The 17,706-nt window shown below is 45.3% G+C and overlaps 1 long non-coding RNA gene across 1 annotated transcript; it reads right to left on the bottom strand.

Moving 5' to 3' along the window:
• Positions 1–5,442: 5,442 nt before the first annotated feature.
• Positions 5,443–12,011, bottom strand: LOC120482282 (uncharacterized). The gene is made up of 2 exons (XR_016169250.1): positions 11,289–12,011; positions 5,443–5,628 (listed from the first exon to the last, which is right to left on the bottom strand). It is a non-coding gene; the product is annotated as an uncharacterized LOC120482282 (long non-coding RNA).
• Between the last annotated feature and the right edge of the window lie 5,695 nt (positions 12,012–17,706).

Here is a 17,706-nt window from a genome sequence, read left to right as displayed (position 1 = left end):
ATTTCTGGATAAACGTTCCTTATAGCTCATTTAACCCATACCAGTAAATCTAGGTGTATCCCTACACTCATGTAAACCAATACATTATTACTAGCAACAACCATCAATTCAATTCATACTCACCCTCCGTGGAGATGCTTCCGTGGAGTCCTGGTGACCTCTTGCCCTCGCAAGGGTTGCTTTAATGCTCTTACTATTGCTTATAGAACTGGTATTGTGACCCGAGGCAAAGAACTATTCAACTTTTATCTTTATAAAATGAAAATTTATTTATACAAACGATAATAACACTGGTTACACAATGATTGTTAATAGTAGCAACAAAAGAAAAGGTTACAGATTATAATACCTCAGTTTCTCCCAACTTAACAGGGCAGTCCTGTATAAGTGGTTCAGTCACAAAGTTTTTCTTAACATACACAGTTCAAGTATCAAATGAATAACTAACCTTGTCCTTCTATGAGCAGGTTAAGTTAACATCATACAGCTAAGCAGTTAAAGCAATATATGTTCCAGCAAGCTGGACTGAAGAATGATTACCTTCAGGGATGCACGCAAAAATCTTCTAGCAAGATGCAACAACTAACACTGAGAAAGCAGCCTTATTTATACTGGCTGTGTGACACAATCTCTCAGACCATCTGGGTTTTTCCAACGGATACCCTTGCGACACAATAGTCATGCGACTCCTAGTTCCTCTTTTGAGATTCGCTGAGCAGGCACTACGTGTGCATTCTTTCTCCCCTTCCGAGTCTTGGGTTCTCTGGTCCTTCTTGAATGTGTACATGCATATAAATTCATATGTGTTTTTGTAAGTTCATTAAAATCTAAACTCTGCGGTACACCCCCTCTTGAAGTCACAAAAACACGCTTAATAAAATCCCTCGGATAAATAACATCAAGTTCATCAAGTTTAACATTATAAACATAGACAGTGGGCACCACAAAATCCAAACAACACTCATAAAACCTATATCTTAACTCAGACTCTCTTTGGAAGAAGCCAATTATCAGCCTTCCGTACTGTGCCAACAGACAGCCCATCGTTTGTCGATACCAACGCCGGTCCACCGGCATCCACCGGAGTGAGTCCTTTTGTCTTGGGGCCTGGTCCATTGTCACCAGATCTGCCAGGGCCAAGGCCAGTTCGCTTCCCCTGGCTGCTATGCCCTCGTTCAGCACTCTTGGTTCCCATCGAACCTGTGTCAGACGCTCCAGGCAGATCTATATTGGGATCAAGGACAAGCACACAGACAATTTGGCCATTAATACGCGCCTGTCTTGTGCAAAAGCCCAGGACTTCCTTGTGTCTTCTTGGATAGGTCTGAATGTTAACACAGCAGGTATTCTGAAATATTTGCTCCCCCAGACTAAACAAACGTTCGAATCCATCATCTAATTCGATGACTTTCCATTTCATGTCAAGGAAAAATCTCATTTCCCCATATGTAAAATTATGAGTGTTGCCCGGACCTCCACTCCGTGTCCCATGCCTGTCAAAGCAGATGCGAGTCATTTGTCTCATGCTAAAACCCAGTTTCATCACACATTCTGGACAATAAACTCTTACGTCCTTACACTCTTGTTTATATGCTTCAATTCTCATACTCTAACTCTTGAACACTTCAAAACATTCTTCACAAATTAAAAAAAAAAATGCCCAAGCTGCGTCGCCCTCCTCCAGTCAGCAGGGACCTATAGTATGACAACAGAAAACCATAATACATACAGTAAATAAACCATGTCATGAATGAGGTATTTCAAACAAAAAAGACCAACATTATATAAAAAAAACAAAAAAACAAAATTCGTTTCTTCAACCCCAAATAAACCAAACGAACTTCTTATGTTTTTTTTTTTTTTTTCAACAATGACCCCGTCAATCAAACTGTCATTGGTCAGTTGCTGCCCCCCAGGGGGCCCTTCCTGAACGCAGCAACCCCATGACTTGACTGGTCACCATAAATTAAAATTTCCAAATACATCACCCTACTCATACATGAAATGATGTAGTTCAAAAGAAAATGAAAACATTGTTAACAAAACAAAATTGCTTTTCATTTCGAAAGAAACAAACTAAATCCAGACCCTTTTATAAAACAATTTGTAAACTCAACAAATTGGCGAACTCAACATGGTCAGTCAGTGACAATAATCAGGTTTTTTTTTTCTTTCCCGTCACTTTTCTATCGATCATTATATTTCCCAAATTATTGAAACAAAAATCAACATGAAAACAAAAACAAAACAAACAAAACAAAAGAATAACAACCAGCAAGTGCTCTTTTTTTTTTCAGCACTGTCAAAGTTATTCAGGTTCGTTTTTTCGCTTTCTTTTTTTTTTTTCTACTGCTTTCATCCACAAATAATGCAATCAGTTCGACAATTGTCAATCATCTTCCACATATAGCTATAATCATTAATGCCAACCAGAATGGCTAACATGAATAGCTTCGGCTCGTTCACTTGTCTTGAACTGCCAGCAATAAGTAAAACCAAAAAATAAAGAACAGCCAATTTTTTCACTAAAGGCTTCAAAACGGTATTTCTTCTATAGCTTAAAATAATCAAAAATACGTATGTTATGAGCGCAAGCCCCACACCTACGTATTTGACCCCAATTAATTCCACGTAGCATTTTGTGAAATTGTACACAGTTATAGCTATGGAAAAAAACATAACTGCAACAATTCCCTTTTTTTTTTCCAAACAATTTAACATATCTCGCACTTCTCAGCAGCTGAGACACTAGAATTAGCACTAATGAAATATCGTCCAAAAAGTTATAAAGTCCAAGGCTCATAAACATCAATACTACTTGCTCCGGCATTCTTTGACTTAATATTCCAGATATCCAATATACAATCAACCATAAATTTATGGAAACTATACTCACAATTTCTTTTGGTCTGTCAATGCAATGCCTTGTAGTATTGCTGTAATTGCCTGCCATTTAGTCTACTGCTGCTGTTGCGAATAGAAGAAAGTTAGAGAGAGTGATGATAGCCTCCTTGTCCGCCACCAACTGTGTGACCCGTAACCTTGTCCGCTCTTTTTGACACTTTCGCAATCCCTGTGCCTGCACTTCCGTCCCCTATTTGGTCATAAGAGGAACTAGAGCCTGTCTATCCTCTGTCGAGTCAGGCAATTTCGACAGTTTCCTGCAGACCAGCCCCAATTTCGAAAGTTTAACGAACACGACCACCATGACTATTATTCCTGTAACAATAGCCAGGCAGATTATGGCAATCTTTACGTGAAACCAAGATTGCACTATTAGGTCCCACACGGAGACAGCGAGTTCTTTAATGTTATCCACCACCCCTAGAATAGCCTTTTTCTGCACTTTCCAATATACAGTAGAAATATCGCCCCTATTTGGCTTAATCAATTGAGATTCGAAGTCCCAAAAAAAACAAATACCCCGGCCCCATGGACAGGCCCCCAAGGTAGACATCCACCGGGTCAAAAAAGCCACGTAATTCCTCGGCGCCATTTAACAGAGCGGAAAAAGCGCATTTTTTTATTATTACCTGATTTCGCGCAATCATCATCAAAGGAGCTGCACCGGTTATCGAGCTTATATCAACCGCTCCACTTATACTGCCAACCCGATCTGCGCCAATCACCTTGAAATTCTTGAAAGTACAAAAAACATGTTCATCTTCATGCATCCACGTAATGTTAGGACTAAACCTATTGCCTGGGGTTTTAATTTTCCATGAATTAAACATTTCCGTGTCACAACATTGCTCTTTCGCCGGTATCCACAAATACTTAACCTCATCCCAATGCCTGTACACAAATTTTCCCAAACCCATGTTCCAGACATTTGACCGTTTCCTTACCTCATCACGGTCATGGTCCTCAAGCCTCAGACTATGTCTCGCGAATGAGCCACTGACTTTGATATCGAATTTGGGTGAGGCCATCAGAATTTTATAGTCAGTATTCGTGACACCTCGCCTTTCCGATGGTTTCAACATCGGCAAATAATATTTACTACTCCAAAAACCATGCGCTAAAGTTCTGGTTTGCAACCCTAAGGTTCTATTCCCTCTTGTCCACACAATCGGGAATATACTCTTATTAACCGGATGATTATGGAATGACCTCCAGCTTACAGTTCGAGTTGTCGTCTTATCCAGTCCCATTACCACTGGAAAAACATCCCACACCCTATACATAAGGTTAGAAAGTCCAATCCATCTCAAAGTCCCCTTGTTAACAGCATCACTATGGTTTGCCCAAATACCTTGATTTCTATGTGTACTCCTATGAACTCCATCCCAGCCCATACAGTACAGGGTAAGCGCAGACCTGTATTGCGGATTGGTCACATAACTCAAGATATAATACATAATGCCCGAGTAATTCGCCAGTTCTATCGACAAACCTGGTCTGGGCGCATACTCTGGGGTCAGAGGATGCAACCTTTTTCCCCCTACCCCATTCGCCCACAAGGTGGCGTTGATCGTCCACGTATCGCGCCTACTCTCCCTTTTCACCATGTCATTACTCGGATCCTGCAACATCATCCAATCATGCCACAGGTTAATAATATCTTTACCGTGCTTCTCAAATTCCTTATAGTCCCATTTAGAGGTGTTATTTAGATAACACAACCATGCGGTCGTCTTACCATAATCAGTTCTGCAATGCTGGTCAATGTTGTACCAAAACTGATTTTCCGGTTTACTACTTACAAATTTGTTCTTGGTCAACAACGGGCACTTACTGCGTCTCTCACACATCCCTATCGGCATGACCAAGTGTTCTCACGTTACCCAGTTTAACTCATCATAGGCCGGCTTAGGTTTATTTTTATAAACACCGACAATTAAAACGTGCGGATTTAGGCCCTTGGGCCAATAACTTTGCTGCACTGGGTCCAAATTATCTTCATTATTCCATGTTTGGTCCGTGATCTGATAATTCGCCCCCTCTGGGGCAGATCTACCGCTACGTCTTTTATCTGCTGGAACTTTATCAATTCCAATCTCTATCGACTGATCCTCAACAGTTTTACCCAACCATTTATTACTGTGCTCCGTAACAATTTCCTTGGTCAGACAATCCCAATGCTGCACCCCAGTTATCTGGAGAACAGGACTATTCCATATTTTGTACACATGCTTACTAAACGTCAAATTAGTGATATCAGTGAGATTGTACTTTAGGCCCCTTAGCTTTACGTGCGTCTGATTATGACCGTCAATAATATTCCATCTCAACCGGGTACTATTTTTAATTACTCTACCCCCGTAAAGAGCTGGCCCCTTAGTAGCACTTATTTTCTGAGCCCCTGTACAGTTCCAAAATGATTTGGCTATATTTTCTATCATTCCTTTAAACATGTCCCTTATCATTTTCGAGCCATATTTCACCCCACCAATATTCACTGTTTGCTCATAGCATATTTTTAACACTAATTTCTCAACCTCAGAGCAGGAGGATACGCTAACCACTTCTGTCTCGTTATCTCCTGATAATCCAAGACCCAATATTAACAATGCTATTCCCAGCATAGTCAGCGCTGACAACAGGCCGATTCACAAGCTGCTTTGCTTCCTCCGCAGCTTTAGGTACTTCCTCTCCAGATGTATCCGCTGTTTCGCCATCCTGCTTCTGTAAAACACACAACAGACACAGAGACATATATCAACCTAAACTTTCCCTAGCCTTTGCCTGATCCAGATTGTCATTCTGCTCAGTGAGCCGGGCTTTGTTATGCTTGATCTGATGAGTTTGACCCCTTCTATTGACTTTCCTACTTCGAGAAAGTCAGATGTAGTTGTCAAATGGACCTGGAACTGCCATAGTTCCCTTCTGTTGTCCGGGCCAATTTAAACTTTCACTCACTCTGTCCCTACAAAAGTCTGTTGTAATCTAGCTCTTACAGTCAGAGAAGTTCCCCTGACATAAAGGCTATATTCTCTGGGCATATAAATTGGATATTCTTCCTGAAAAGACATTTCCTCCAACAAGTTAGTCATCATATCATGCATACTTGCTTCTTTATATACCCCCTTGATTTTATAACTAATCAAGTGCTCCTAGGTCTAGGTCACTGTCTCTGGCCAGTGTTTTATCTAACACCCCACCTTTCACTAACGGATCTGAATCCCTTGGAACCGGTCCCCCCGAACACAGCAATCTTTCCTACAAGAAGGCTTTCTCTGTGTTATTGGCTAAGGCCAGCGGATTCACGTCCCATTCCGTCATGATTATGTCCTTGGCTAAACATCCTAAGCTTGTTTCGCTCTTTCTAGTTTGCCAGACACCCTTGAAACTGGTTACCTGTAACCATCGTTTCTTAAGCAGCAGCTTGCATCTCTCACATCTCGCAAGCTCACCTAGGTCATTTAATGTACACTTACATTCCTGACCTCGTAGATTGTGCTTCAATCTACAGTCGGTACAGGTCTAACATCCACAAGTACCTATGGCCAGTTCATACTGCCATACACTTCATAGCTGCCTTTGCGTTCGACAGCTTCCGCATACAGTTACGTCTCCCACCGCACAGGCCCCAATGGACCTATCTGTGCTGAACCATTTGGGCAAAATTGTCAGCTGAGCTCTCAGCCACGCCTGACTTTCCCGTATCTCTCTCGGCCCCTCCCAGAGCAGGCTGCAAACGTCCTGTTTGCTACAGAACACACAGTCAATAGGCTTTTCCCTAACTGACGGAGTTCCCTCCCGACAGTCTTTATGCCATGTTTTAACTAAGAATGAATCACTAAAATCTTTACACACTACAATTAGGCCTTCCGCTGGACCCTTTATGCCCTGTTGGAAGGATACTTTTGCTGTGATGATTTTGTTCATAATCCTATAGACAATCTTTTACTCCCCACCAGATTTCTGATTGACCAAACCCTGTTTGCTTCCCGCCGAACAGTGGTATTGAAGGTTAACTCAACTACCTCATCTTCAGTTCCTGCTTTAGCCCTAAACCTCTTGTCTTTGCGTTTGAGTAAGATGTAAACTGTCTGTCCTACCTTAAACGTTTCTTTGCTTTATATTTATTGGTTCGGGCTTTTGGTCAGGTTTATCAACCCTGTAATTTGGTTAAAGCGTACAGATATTAACTATCGAATCCCATTCGCCTAAGCTTTGATTCTTTACAAAGACTTCTTTCACACTACGAACGGCATGCTCTGCTATGCCAGCCACGCTTAACTGCTTTGACTAAGGTTGATCCATTTTTGTTACAAAATGTTTGTCACCTCACTTCCAGTTAAATTATGCGCGTTGTCCCCACGGACTCTTGCGGGCTTCCCCCGATATTTAATCCCCTCTTTAAGGCTATTATCAACTACCGCGCTGGTCGCCTGTGGACACGGATATGTTTGTTTGAAACTTGGTACAATTGACCACTAACACTAAGAAGTGGACATTCATCTTTTTAGTTTTAGGTAACAATGGTCCGGCGAAATCTGCACCCATTTCTTCAGACTGTTCACTACCACCGCGCTGGTCACCTGCGGACACGGATAAATCTGCGTAAAATTGGTACAGTTGTCGACTAACACCAAAAAATACACATTCTTCATTTTTGTCTTCGGATATAAAGGCCCAGCAAAGTCTACACTTATTTCCTCGTGTTCTTTTTCCGTCTTAATGTGTCCAAAATCGTGTTGCACACTGGACATCACCTTGCTGCCATCAGGACACTTTAGTTTAATCTTCTGATAAATTTCCATGCATTTCCATGTGGTCTTTACATTTTATAAATGCAGCCCTAGCTGCTTATTTCGCAACATATGCTGTGGACGGGCGGTTCAGCTTATCGTGCAGCTCTTGGAGCAAGTTCCCCTCACTCTCTTTCGTAATCGCTCTCACGCGCACATACTGATCCACTTCCCTGTTTTCTACAGCTGCCGGAGTTTTCTGGATCGGGTGACTGGAATGGTGCAATGCTCTCGGTTGCACCACCCGGGTACATTCACTTATTATTTTCCACAACTCCGCCTGTGCCAGTGGTTTACCCTTAGCATTATTAAAATTATTCGGTTCCCATGTGGACAGGTTTTTGAACAATGCCCAAATACACGTATTCACTATCGGTGACTAATATGCATTTTTTACGGTTGTTATTCCTCCTGTGCATGATTGCCTTTGCAACAGCTAACCTCCGCTTCCTGGGCGCTCTTGTCATTTTCCAACCTGCTTTTCTCCTTGTGAATAATTCTTCCTTTCAATTCGACCATAAATCGGGCATAAGCGGGCACTGTCTCTATGGCGCAGGGATTCCGCCTAATATTGTGTACTCATATTTCTTGTGTAACTTTCCACAATCATTATTGCTCTTTGCGCAGTTATTCTTTTATTTTTCTAATAACTCTCTCAATTCGTCTTTAGGCAGAGTCTTTTTTACGACTCTATTTATCTCATACTCCGGGCTAACCTTAATCCATCTGATTCGTTTATCATTATCAAGATTTTTAACGTGCATTTCCTTAACATAAATGCCATCTATAACATTCATTAAATTTGAACTGTCCACTATACAGTGTAATCCTTCCCAGCGGTACCTACCTCTGGATCATGGTTTCATTTCATTGCTTAACCCATACACTCTGTGCTGCCCATCTACATTCACAGCCCCGGGAGGCCATTCGGTTAATGGGGTGACCTCGACGGTGATGGTCGCTTTTCCTGGAGCTTTATCGTCCTATTTGTCAGTATTTCTAGCTGGCTTGTTGGATCTGACTCCTCGAGCTCGCTCTGGTTTCAGTTCCTCTTTTTTGGTTCCGTTTTCCTATCTGTGCTTTTCTCTAGAGTTATTTTTCTGCCCTGGTCTGAAATGCCGTTTAGGTTTCTGATACACAGGATTTTTTGAGGGTTCTTTTCCGCTTGCCTTTATTCATACAGCATTATTTATTCTATTTCTCGCTGGTTTAAAGCTAGCTTTTGGTTTTATCCTGTCCCCCTCTTGCAGTCTACTCCTGCCTGGGTATGATCTCTTCCCTTATTTGTTTAGTATTTCTGCCATACCTTACTGCGAATTTGGACATTTCAGGCCAATCAGTTTCTGACCCTCAACGAGCTATTTCTTTACACCCCGGCAATTCTGCGGCCAGCGTTTTCAATGGTGCTAACACTTTGGTTTCAGTCCACCCTTTGTCAGCTTTTTCAGAGCGATAAGCCCACAGTCCTGTGGTTCTTAACACCTCTAACTCCTTTCTTAATTCTGCTTTGTTATCTTTCCCTATCACATGAACGTAATGTGATTCTATAGCTTGTAATTTCAACACTATCCCTGTATAATGTCGAATCCTTTTGCTCTATTAGGCCGGTAGGTGCATTTAGCATTTTTCCTAAATCTGCTACCATTTTCGCCTTTTTCATGATATCTTTTACCCCTTGAAATCACATGTTTTGCAATAACTGGATTGCAGAAACTCTATCGCCCTTGGCTTGTCTCGACGGACCCCGCCTAGGTTTAGAGCTATCATCTTCCCCTTTCTGAATTTGGCTTACTGCCCCTTCTCTGTCTTGCCATGGCTGCCATGAGAGACAAATCTGCTGTTTATTTTATTAGAGAGAGTTTCTTTGGTTTTGTAATTTTCTCTTGGTATCAGAAGTTAAGCAATCGTATTCAGATTGCGAATCAGAGGACTCTCCTCCTAGCTATAGAATTTGTCCTCGTGTTACCCTAACACGAGTTGTCTCGCTATTTTCCCCTGGCAATAATTTTGGGCGAGGGGCTCCACTGTTCAATCTTTGACTTGCTTCTCTGAGCTTTACTTCTATTAGGTGCTGGCTCCCTACATTGCCTTTCTCATTTTTTTTATGTCATTAATTGTCGGTTCGTGTTCTTCTTTTTCATTTTCATCTAATAACACGTAACATAATGCCTCTTGCATACAATTTAATTGTTCTGCCAGCATGTCTATTTTCGCCTTGGAACTAGTTCCTGGCATGTCCAAGATTTCATCTGGGGTTGGTCCTACGGCCAGTTTGACTATTTTTTGCTGCACCTCTGTAAGCGATGCCCACTGTGGGTCCTGCGGATCGAACACTAAACCCGGGCAGGTTAGAAATGTTCTACCCCCGAGGTTTTCATGGTCCCTTTGTACCGAGCCACTTCGCCCCTCACACGATTGGCTCTTTGATCGCTTGTAATTAACTTTCTTTCGTTTAGGTAACATTTCATCCTCGCTATAGCCCGTACTCGAACTATCACTTGAATCTTCCTGACCCAGTTTTCCATATTTATCTTTTTTCTCGGTGGAAGTCTGACTCGGCCTAAACGCGGATTTTTTCCTTTCCCATGTTTCTTCTTCCCATTTTGAGGGAGAGAAACCGGTGATAAAGTTCGTATGTTTTACAATTGCCCCTGACTCTGTCGCTGCTTGTGCTTCTGCCTTATCTAGGCGGTTGTAAACGCACTCGGCTGTTTCCTCCCTGTCAGTATGTACTGAGAGGGACGGAGATCCAGTGGAGCCTCTAGCTCTTTGGTCTGGGATCCCGCCTCTAGTTACCTGTATCTCTTTACCTGGAACTATCGGTAGGGAGACATCATGGTCCCCTACTTCTACAGTGATCTTGTCACTTCGAGTTTGTTCACCGACGGTTTGGACTAATCTTCTTAATCCGTCAACGGTAGGTGTATACAAAGTACACTCAGTAGCTATGAGCTCCTCAGTGTCTTTTAGCCCTGCGTCTTTCAAGCGCTTGCTAAATTTATCTGGTGGGAGTAAAGCAATATGAGTTATCTTGTCCATGACTGTGTGTCTGCCTTTCGAGAGTTCTGGTAATTATCCTTCTTCGAGGTTATATATATTGGGTACTCGTGTGGTCCCTCTGCGCAGTCCTCTGGATCAATTACCCCGTTTAGTGCTTAACTATATAATTTATCTCTCAGGCGTCCCTGAAGATTTTTTACAGTTAATACGAGGAAGCACCCTCTCAGTAACTTCCTCTTTGCACTAAGGAGACACAGTTACTCTCTGTAACCCTCTCCTTCAACTCTGGAGACACTGTTTAGCGGATTTTGATGGTGTTTTAATAATTATTGTTCACTCGGATTCAAATTATTAAATTAATAATAATAAATCCCGGACGAGCCCCCATGTGGTGAGATCTGGTACTACCTCAGCCCTGAAGAGCGCCTGGTATCGAAGTGGCCAGGTGCCTTTTGCTGTCAGGTCAGAATTTCTGGATAAACGTTCCTTATAGCTCATTTAACCCATACCAGTAAATCTAGGTGTATCCCTACACTCATGTAAACCAATACATTATTACTAGCAACAACCATCAATTCAATTCATACTCACCCTCCGTGGAGATGCTTCCGTGGAGTCCTGGTGACCTCTTGCCCTCGCAAGGGTTGCTTTAATGCTCTTACTATTGCTTATAGAACTGGTATTGTGACCCGAGGCAAAGAACTATTCAACTTTTATCTTTATAAAATGAAAATTTATTTATACAAACGATAATAACACTGGTTACACAATGATTGTTAATAGTAGCAACAAAAGAAAAGGTTACAGATTATAATACCTCAGTTTCTCCCAACTTAACAGGGCAGTCCTGTATAAGTGGTTCAGTCACAAAGTTTTTCTTAACATACACAGTTCAAGTATCAAATGAATAACTAACCTTGTCCTTCTATGAGCAGGTTAAGTTAACATCATACAGCTAAGCAGTTAAAGCAATATATGTTCCAGCAAGCTGGACTGAAGAATGATTACCTTCAGGGATGCACGCAAAAATCTTCTAGCAAGATGCAACAACTAACACTGAGAAAGCAGCCTTATTTATACTGGCTGTGTGACACAATCTCTCAGACCATCTGGGTTTTTCCAACGGATACCCTTGCGACACAATAGTCATGCGACTCCTAGTTCCTCTTTTGAGATTCGCTGAGCAGGCACTACGTGTGCATTCTTTCTCCCCTTCCGAGTCTTGGGTTCTCTGGTCCTTCTTGAATGTGTACATGCATATAAATTCATATGTGTTTTTGTAAGTTCATTAAAATCTAAACTCTGCGGTACAACATCTATCAAAGCTCAGCTTCAGGAAGGGGATGTTTACAGGTAAAGATAAAGAGACTGAGAGAAGAAGAACGAGAGAAGGAGATGGAGATAAGAGAGGAGAGGTAAAGCAATGGCCTATTGCATACTGTGGCCAGAATGAGAATAATTTTATTGCAATGGATTCCTATTTAACACAAATATAAATAGCCCAAGTTCTTTGACAATTACTGTGGAAAAATAATATGTCCCCGAACCCAAGATCACTTTTGGGACCTCTGTAAAACCCTGTGTACTGCTTTTGCACTGAATAGAAAATTATATTTTTGGAAAAATACAATGAATTACAAGGCTGTACAGAAGAGTGCACTATTGCAGACTTATATACTAAGGTTTTAATTATATTATTTTACTGTATAGTCAGTGGGGAACTAAAGTGGGCATGTGGGTAAAATGAGTCCCACTCCGGCCCTGAAACCTCTCACTCAAAGTGCAAACCTACACATCAAATCTCCAAATCCATAAGCTATTTCTCAGCCTTTGACTTTTTTAATAATAATAATAATTCATTACATTTATATAGAATTTTTCTCGGCACTCGCTTTAAGGGGGGAAACTCGTCAACCAACACCAAAAGGTGGTGAACTGCAAATGCTTTATGAACTGCAAATGATTTTTTTTTGCATCATTGCGCGATTAGACATTCACACACGACGCGCAGAAAGACGCGCAGAAAGATGCGCAATATTCTCTTTCGATGCAGTGCTTTCTTGCAATTGGGTCGGTTCATGTTCACACCGTAAACGAACCGTACCAGAGTTCGTTTGGAACCGTAACGAGACCACCTCTTCAGCTGGGTCTCGGTTCGATTGTTTGGTCCGCACCCGATTTCGATTGCTGTATTAACACCTGCCCAAAAGGTCCGCACCAAGGGGGCAAACGAACTAGAGTTCGATTCAATCGAACCAAACAAGGCAGGTGTGAATACACCCTGAATCAGACATGGACACTGCAAACAATGGTAAAGATATTAGTAGTGGGTCATCAACAACAGAACAGGTATCTGGGTTGGTTAGACTGACTGATGTTGCTGCTTTGTTGCCACGCAGAGATTTCAAAATGCATGGTGGTGTAATTTCAGATGCTAGTTTAGACATGAGTTACAACAGTGTATGCAAACAAATTGATGAGGGTTTGAAAGAAAAATTCTCTGAATCTGAAATCATACGCACAGTGTTAAGAATGATTAAACCAGGTAACTTTAAAGACATGTTGACCAACAAAGATGATCTCACTGTTGCAGAACTGAAACGGTTCTTAAAGTCGCATATGAGAAAACGTAGTAGCATTGAATTGTTTCAGGAGCTTAGAAATGCTAAGCAGCAAGATAAAGAAACTCCACAGCAGTTTGTCTATAGACTAATGGGGTTGAAACAAAAAATAATCTCTGCATCACAACATGGTGAGTCAGAATTTAACTATGACAAAAGACTGGTGCAGGGAGTGTTTCTTCATACACTGTATCAGGGGCTTAACGAGAAAAACGTCAATATCAGAATGGACATTAAGCCTTACATCTCTGACGTGACAGTGACTGATGACTTAATCTTAGAACAGTTTGCTAAATCAGCTAATGAGGAAGCAGAAAGACAGAAGCGTCTTAGCACTGTACATGAACACAAACTCCTGACAGTTTGTTCCTCCCAGTCCAAAGATGATAGTGAGAAAAGCTATGACACATTGCAAAAACAGGTGGAAGGAGAAGCTCGAGCAAATGGAACTGACAGCTCAGGTTCTCTTACGAGAGGTTCTCTCGTATTGCGTAAGCTAGCTTACGCTACGGGAAAGATTCATCTTTGCTGAGAAGTTGAAGCCAAAAAATTATTCCATAATTTTGTAATCATTGTCAACGCAGTATCTCTGAGGCAGACCATGAGCGGGCTAGCTAGCAGCTAACACCGTATCCTTTTCACTTATTCCATTCACAAAAGAGCTTGAGCGTCTTTTTCAAGATGCCTCGAATTTCCTGCGGCTCATGCCGCTCTTCACTCGAGGATGGAGACCGCCACCCCATCTGCGCTCTCTGTCTCGGAGTGGAACACGCAGAGCTCGCCCTCGCCAACGGAGGATGCGACCACTGCGAGGACCTGCCTCTGTCCGCCCTGCGGGCACGACTGCAGGCGGTCAAAACCGCTCCCGCGCCGCTCTCTCACTTCGCCGCGGAAGAAGAAACGCCGCTCCCAGAGGCTGCCGGAGCCCCCTGCGGATCCATGCGGGCCGCCGCCGCCGCCCACCGACCACTCTCCCTCTCCGCCCCAGGCGGACATACAGTTGCCGCCGAGTGGCCGCTCTGTCGCCTCCGACGACACCGCGGATGAGAAGGACTCCTGTTCGCTGCACGCTTCTGACAGCGAGGACTGGTCGTCGATTGGCTCTTCGACGAGAGAGTCTGCGGGGACTCGCGCCGGCATCGAAGAGGAACTTTTGCGTCTCCTCTCACAGGCCGTCGACCGCCTGGGTCTCGAGTGGTCTCCTCCCCCCGAGCAACCACCGAACCGTATGGATGGTAAATTCCTGCACCGGCGCCCGGCCCCCGCCTGCAGCCGAGCTGCACCATTCCTGCCTGAGCTACACAACGAGCTCACTAAGTCCTGGAATGCCCCTCTTTCGGCTCGAAACCGCTCCGATGTGTCCGCCTCGCTGCGCTCGGTGGACGGAGCCGCCGAGAAGGGTTATACCGCCATGCCGCCCGTCGAGGACCTGGTCGCCGCTCATCTTTGCCCGCCCTCTGCTAGATGGCGTTCTTCCCCTACGCTTCCTTCAAAAGCGTGCAGAGCAACCTCTACCTTTCATGCTCGCGCCTATGCTGCCGCCGGACAGGCCGCTTCAGCGCTGCATTCAATGTCAGTCCTCCAAGTGCTGCAGAGCAACATCTTGTGCGAAATGGCGAACAGCGGTAGGAACCCGCCCATCCTCGCGGATCTGAGAAGCGCTACGGACCTTTCCCTTCGCGCCACTAAAGCCTCCGCACAAGCCCTGGGAAAATGCATGGCCGCCCTCTGTGTCGCTGAGAGACACTTGTGGCTCAAGCTTACCGACATGAGAGATTCAGAACGTGCCGTGTTCCTCAACGCGCCTATCTCTCCGAACGGCCTCTTCGGATCTGCCGTCACGGACATCGTTGACCGCTTCTCCGAGGTACAGAAAGCGGCCCAGGCCATGAACTTGTTCCTACCCCGCCGCGCTAGCTCTTCGGCAGGCCGCTCTCACGAGCCCCCTGCCAGAACCCCACAGCAGCACCCGCCTCAGCAAGCTCAGCAGCCCCAGCGTAGACAGGGCGGCCGCCCTCGCTCTCGCTCTGACAGCCGCCGCAGACAGCCTCCCCCCCGGGGGCCTCGACCCAAGATCACGCTGAAGCCTGATCAGCAAAAGTCTGCCTAGCACAGCTGAGAAAAAGACGGCTCTCTCCCGCTGCGGCCGGACCGCCGTCAAAGCTTCACCCTCTGTTAGTCCCCGTCTCCTCGCCGACTACAGTAGAGTTCACCGCCACAAACAAGCCGGTCTCCCTGCCCGCTTGCGAGCGACAAGAAGCCGTTTTCACGGCTACCCAGAGAGTTCACAAAAAGAGCATAAAAGCCTCAAGTGTAAAAAATGTGCCCACAAGCATGTGTTCACGTATACACACAAGCACCATATGCCCCGGGTCTCACACAGAGCCCATTCGCACGGAGCGGTCACTAACCGCTCTAGTAGCAGAGAACATAAACACGCCCACGAGCCCATGCGCGTGTCCCCCCTCTGCTTGCTCTGTCACACGGCCCATAAACTCCTCTCTGAGTGTAAGTCCCGTTGCCACTCACATTTTAAGCGCGCCCACACCCAGTGTCCAGCCCGCTATGTGCAGCAACCAGGGCGAAATCGCCATTCAACCGCTAGTCGCATGCTGCGAAGCGTGGGAAGCCATCCCCGGCATCTCCCTGTGGGTCTTAAGCATCATAAAGAATGGCTATCGATTACAGTTTCGTCGCCGCCCGCCACGCTCGCGCGTTCGGCTCGAATCCACTGTCAGCCCAGCTGCTATGAACACGCTTCGCTCAGAAATAGCCAAGCTGCTGCAGAAGGGCGCAATAGAGAGAGTCCCGCCATCTATGACCGAGTCGGGGTTCTACGGCCGTTACTTTCTGGTTCCCAAGAAAGACGCGGCCTCAGGCCGATCTTAGATCTCAGAGCTTTGAACAAAGCGCTCATGAAGAGACCGTTCAAAATGCTCACAGTCAAGAAACTCCTCGCGCACGTCCGCCAGGGGGACTGGTTCATCTCTCTAGACCTGAAAGACGCCTATTTTCAGATCCAGATAAACCCTCATCACAGGCCATTCCTACGTTTCGCCTCCGAGGGTCAGGTTTACCAATATGCCGTTCTCCCGTTCGGCCTATCCTTAGCACCCCGTACGTTCACGAAGTGCATGGATACAGCGCTCGCTCCCCTGCGGAGTCAGGGGCTGCGCATTCTAAACTATCTGGACGACTGGCTGATTCTAGCAGATTCCCAGACGGAGCTTCTGTCGCACCGCGCAGTTCTCCTCAACCATCTGAAAGCGCTGGGACTCTCTGTCAACTGGACAAAGAGCTCTCTCCAGCCCAGTCAAACTATTTCATTCCTTGGAATAGATTTGAACTCTATCACAATGACGGCTCGCTTATCCACACAGCGCGCGCGCCGTGTTCAGCGTCTAGCCGCCTCTTTTCGGATGGGCACCCACACATCCCTGAAATCTTTTCAGAGGATGCTGGGTCATATGGCCTCAGCCTCCGCTGTGCTACAGCTGGGTCTTCTGCACATGCGCCCCCTTCAATTCTGGTTAAAGAGCCGCGTATCCCACCGCGAGTGGACTACGGGCCGCCAGATTATCAAGATTACTCAGACATGTATCTCTGCACAGCAGCCATGGTCAGTAATCGAGTGGTTTCAGAGGGGCGTACCATGGGAACCTTTTCTCGCCGAAAAGTCATCTCGACAGACGCATCCAACTCGGGTTGGGGTAAGGTCAACGAGGGCTCACCGGCCGCCGGCCAGTGGTCGAGCCAGGAGAGTTCCCTACACATAAACTGTCTGGAAATAATCGCGGTCGAGAACGCGCTGCTGTTTTTCCTCCCGCGCATACACGGTCACCACGTCCTGATTCGCTCAGACAATACGGCCGTGGTATCTTACATCAACCGTCAGGGCGGGGTCAGATCCAAGAATCTCTTTCATCTGACGCGCCGCATCCTATTGTGGTCCCAGAGTCACCTGCTTTCGCTCAGAGCGACGCACGTACCGGGCCATCTGAACGACGGCCCAGACATGCACACTCAAACAGTCCAAACATTGTGGCGCCTATTCGGCCGAGCGGAGATAGATCTTTTCGCGTCAGAAGAGAACGCTCACTGCCCGATATTCTTTTCAAAGAGCGAGGACGCGTTAGCCCAGGATTGGCCCCGCCGCCCGCTCTATGCTTTTCCCCCGATTTCTCTGCTACCGCAGGTCATTCAGAGAATCAGGGACTCACGCCACTCGGTGCTCCTCATAGCCCCGCGCTGGGAGAATCAGATTTGGTTCCCGGAGCTTACGCAGCTGTCACAGACAGCCCCGTTGCCCATTCCAATCAGAGCAGATCTCCTCTCTCAAGCCCGCGGCTCGATCTGGCATCCCCATCCACAGCGCTGGGCGCTTCATG

This window comes from Pimephales promelas, chromosome 7 (assembly GCF_988280905.1).
Source record: "Pimephales promelas chromosome 7, fPimPro1.hap1.1, whole genome shotgun sequence".
In the NCBI taxonomy this organism is placed as follows: domain Eukaryota; kingdom Metazoa; phylum Chordata; class Actinopteri; order Cypriniformes; family Leuciscidae; genus Pimephales; species Pimephales promelas.
This window is presented reverse-complemented; position numbering and strand designations above follow the sequence as displayed.